Raw genomic sequence first — 5551 nt, forward strand, 5'->3', positions numbered from 1 at the left:
TTTGTGTGCAATATTATTTTGTTGGAAATAGCAATGACCTTCACGACGCTGTTAAGTAAAGGATGGAGCGATAAGATTTTTTGGTTTGATTTAGTTTAACGTCCTACGATTATGCCGGGTAGGCTAAAGAAGACGTGGACCTACTAATTATAGTGGAATCCGAGCCATTTTGGTCGTTCAACTGGGCTCGAAAGCGGAACAAGGTCTGTTCGTATTCGTATCTCAGACGGGGCATAGAGTGGAAAGAATATGAAAATAAAGTTGCTGTAATAGTTTCCCACAGGGTTGATAAAAATGAACGTAAGATTTTCGAAATACTTGGGAAATTTAAGTTTCATCCTCTCTAATTTTGTAATGCTCGCTATGCCGCTGTATACATATATATATATATACAGTGGCGGATCCAGGATATGATCAAGGGAGGGGCTAAACCATAGTTTGCCGTTTTATCCAGTGTAAACCTGAGGGTCAAGGGGGGGGCTATAGCCCCTATAGCCCTCCCCTTGGATCCGCCACTGTATATATATATATATAGGCCTATATAGTGTATATAAACATGACAAAAATATTCTTAAATTTAAGTAAATACTGAAAAGTGCATCTTTTATTTGTTGAGTTCTATAATTTTAGCTCTAGTGACATAATTATGTAGGTCCCTATGTAATTTGGAATCCAATATCATGTTTAATATGATCTACGAACGAAATAAAATTGGCTTGAATTGAATATTTGGCAAAACAGAAATGTTCCTCATTGTTATTCCTTGATTGTGTAAGGTAAAGGGAAAAAAGAACTGTATTTTATGCCTTAAACAGGTGAATTGTACAGTTATTTTTCCCGCCAGGTGTTTCTTCCTCAAACTCACAAGAATGCTAACGGACCAGGCTGAAGATGTACGCGAGTGGGACATTAGCCAGCAGAAATTACGACATATTGAAATGTATGTGATATGATAATATGAGAAAGGGGAGGTGCATGTAACGGTTAATTTAAAAAAGAAGAAAAAAAGAAAAGAAAAACAGTTTCCAACAACCAAATGAAGGAGTAGAGGAAGAAAAAAAAGCATGAGAGAGAAAGGCGGGAAAGAAAGTAAAACTATTTCGAGCTAGAGAAGTCTGAAGGTAGAAAGAAAGAAGAAGAAGAAGAAGAAGAAGAAAGACTTTGAACATGTGGCTAAAGGAAGGTCAATGATCTTCGATGATCAGGTAAAACTGGAATGCATTTGACCAACTATCTTATGTTGGAAAATATATTAGGTAGCATCAAGTTCTTTTTTATTTTTATTATTTAGTTGTAGAATTCAGATGAAAATCTGAGATTGACTATCAATGAATGGCATTGGATACTAAGTAACATAATAACTAACTATACATATATATAGGGAGACACGTGGTGAAGTGTATTGATATAAATACAAGATGTAGGTGGAAACTAATCTATAACGTCATATAAGGAGAAAGTTTGTGAGAATGAAAAGGATTGTATGACAAACGCAATCATGATAGGATACTTTCAAAATCTAAGATTTGACAGTTGATGACTAGTGTTTCAAATGCAAATGAAACTTAACAGAATGATCTGTTGTTGTCTTAAGAAATTCTCGAAATAACAAATGAAAGTAAATCTTATAAGTATCATTACACAAACTCCGAAGTGCTGACACCCACAAAGGGTCACGAGTATGTTATTTCTGGGCTACTCTATACCATTACATCTATGTGAAGATGAAAAAAAAGGTATGTACAGTTTTGTTCAAAAATATCTTAGCCACCCATCTTGCTTTAGGATCCCTAGCCAGCCCAAAAATGTATAGGGCCCGGTAGAAGTTAGTGGGAGCCGATCTAACCATGTTATACTTAATTACCATATTATAGTTCATTTGCGAGCCTACAGTGAAAATTTGAGGGGAATCAGTAAAAATTTAGGGGGCGACCCCTCATGACCCCCGTAAATAGGGTTACTTTATAATGTTACATTTTTCAGCCGAACATAGGAAAGTTTAACTCTTTAGCTTTAAATAAAGAACCATATAAAATCCATATTTGTTTGGTTTGATTTTGTAGGTAAATGTACAAGGCTCTTCAAAGAGAGATGGGTGGTCAAGATTTTTTTCGATAAGACTGTACATTATGTTCAGGCAAGCGTACTTCAACCTTATAAATCAAATGAGTATCAGGATAGTAACACATGCTATATCACTTTTTGGTCATTTTCTGTTTTTTGCTCTGGTAGTCGGTCACACTGAGATTTACATACTGGGGTAAGTTGACAATGGCTTAATTTTAACAATTCCTATTTAGCAGTGTATATGTTTTGCTTTCACCAGTGAAATGAAAGTATTTTAAATTTAATTCATAAGGTTAAAATTTGCTTGCCTGCTCAAAATGTACGTATCATGTGTTGCCATCCTCATGTAGAATATAAAAGAGTAAAAGTGCTCTTCTCATCAACGCCCCCCCCCAAAAAAAAAATCTTAAAAATGAAGGTTCCCTTTATCTTATTGAAATATGTTTATCAAATCATTACACAATAGTGCGTTACTATGTTCTAAAACTCATCTATAATAATAATAATAATAATAATAATAATAATAATAATAATAATAATAATAATAATAATAATAATAATAATAATAATAATAATAATAATAATAATAAATCAAAATGCGTTAAATAAATTACATTTTCTTGCTATGTCATTATGAGATAGGCCCTATGTCGAGCAATATAAACCTTCCCGTGAAATCTAAAAACATCCTCTTTCTTTCTGTTATATGTCTGTTGTATGGTAATCCTAACTGTGCTCTGTGTGTTTACTGATTGTGGGTATATTTGCAGATTCTTAATTGTTAGTAATCTTTCTTCGCCTTTCTATAAATACGATTTTATATATATATATATATATATATATATATATATATATATATATATATATATATATATATATATATATATATATATATATATATATATATATATATATATATATAAATGAAAGTCACTATGTTAGTGACTTCGGATCTCTTAAATAACTCTACCGTTCTCGATCAAATTTCCAACATAGATGAGGTTCGGGTATGGGAAATTTTTTTATCATTTCACTTTGACGGTGCAACGTAGAGGAGAGGAAGGGTGGAGGAGGTATATAAAAATAAATATAACTTAATAACTCTTGAACCACGAGACCAATCTCGATCAAACTTGCAACATAGATGAGGTTCGGACTTGTAATGTTTTTTGTCACTTCACATTGACGGGGATAAGGGTAAGATATAGAAAAATACATAAAAATGAAAGCCACTATGTTTGTGACTTCGCACTGCTTGAACCACCCGACCGATTTCGACCAAATTTTCAACATAGATGAGGTTCGGACCTGGGAGTGTTTTTATCATTTCACTTTTACGGTACAACATAGAGATGGAGGAGAGGAGGAGCTATATAAAAATAAATAAAACTTAATAACTCTTGAACCATGGGACCGATCTAGATCACTCTTGCAACTTGCAACATAGATGAGGTTCGAGCCTGGGGTGGTTTTATCATTTCACTTTGGCGATGCAACTTAGGGAAGGAGGAGATGGAGATATAGAATAATACATAAAAATGAAAGGGACTACCTTTGTGACGTAATAACTCTTTGATTCACCAGGCCGATCTCGATCGAATTTTCAACATAGATAATAATCGGGCCTGGAAGTGTTTTTATCATTTTACTTTGACGGTACAACGTATGATCTAAAATGATCGATATTAGTATCGAATCCATAGTTTTCGGTGTCGCTGAGATGAAGAGTAGCATTTCCGATGCCCGTTAAATCCAAATTCAGTCCACAATAGTAATATTTAACTTTTACTGTCATTTTTACCAAATACATGACGTAAGGAGTTGTGCATTTAAAGTTTTAATTTCAATCCAGCGAAGCTTGTAATCAACGCTAGTGATAAATAAAGAAATTAGACATGGTTTAATTAGACTAACACATCTACAATCTGTGTTGTGAGCATCTGCAGTTTAGAGAAAAATACAGTATTACTGTGTTGTGCGACTCTATAATATCAGTACTTAGTGAGATATTAAACAAGAGAAATGAGCACAACTTCCAGCGTTTCATTTAATATAGTTCATTACCCTGCCATCTAGCGGCGTATTTCTCATGTTATATTTAATTGGTATGAGGACTCTAGAATGTAATAGTTACCTAACAAAGGTAGTTTTGATTATTGTTATTTATGATTTTATTTTCTCAAATATGTTTTTCCAATTCTTTCGCTTATCATCTCACTTACATGAGAATGAAAAATAAATAAATAAATAAATAAATAAAAAGAGCTTTATGTTAATACCCACGGTTACCCTAACAGTACAATTATGTAGCAGGCATATACCTATCATGTTCCCTCAGGTACATGGGAATGTGTCCAGTATGTGCCTTATGTACCTCTGAGAGTGAAATTACATGGATGGCAAGTGATAGTCACAGTCTATGTCCGCCCCTAGGCACATGTCTGACATGTACCTGGGAAACGTGCCTAGTATGTTCTAGGTATGTTCCCGTGCCGTAAGCGTTAATGAACCATAAAATTACTCCCCCAAAATATGTTAAATCGCCTATATGCGTAATATGTATACATTAAGGTGAGTCTAAAGCACTTTAAGAAGGTAAAAATATGTACCCCAAGGTGGGCGCGAACCGCCAACATTTGGATTACTAGCCGCGTGCTTTTCCGACTTGGCCACGGAGGCGATGAAGAGAGTGTCGCTTGTAGAGCGATAAATTGTTGAGGTCTTTTGAATTTGGCTAATCAGAGTGCTCCTTTAACCACGTATATTCGACGATAACCGTTTGGGATAAGATAAAATCTGCTCGCCATGTAATTTTATAACAAAATGACGTGTGTCTATTTACTTTCTTCTATATTCACTTTCAAATTATCGGCGACAGTTGTCATCCAATAAAGTTGATGCGTTTGTTGTTTCTAGTACACAATCATTTAAAAAAAGAAGCAACAAATGCATCAAATGTGGGAGATGAATTTAGAACACCTAAATGGCGCATGCCTAGCAAATCTTGTGCTGTTCGGGTATCTGAAACAGTATGTACCTAAAGGACTACCTAGAACATGACAGATATATATCCCAAGTGACAACATGAAAACAAATGACTGTTAGAGTGCGAAACTGAGCCAGGTATAGAAATGATAAATTTGTGGTACATAGTTGCAAATATCAATTAGGTGTAACAAGTACATAAAACTGTAAGTAGCTGAAGTACATACTTAGCACATGAGTATCAAATGCGCTAAGTGTCGGGTTTCTAAAAAGTAACTGGGACACATAAATGGCACATGCCTAGCACATCTTGTGCGGTTAAGGTATATCTCTTAAAGGAAATGAACCATACAGTAAAACAGTGATCGCCAAATCGTCGGTCGCGAGCTAATACGTAGTAGCTCACGGGGACATTTTCGGTCTTCTTCTTTCTCACCTCAGCCATAGGTGAGCAGCATAAAAATTTTAAAACTTCTCTCTCCCCCTTGGGAGAGCTGTT

This window comes from Thermobia domestica, unplaced genomic scaffold (genome assembly GCF_964235325.1).
Source record: "Thermobia domestica unplaced genomic scaffold, izTheDome1.hap1.1 HAP1_SCAFFOLD_201, whole genome shotgun sequence".
In the NCBI taxonomy this organism is placed as follows: Eukaryota; Metazoa; Arthropoda; class Insecta; order Zygentoma; family Lepismatidae; genus Thermobia; species Thermobia domestica.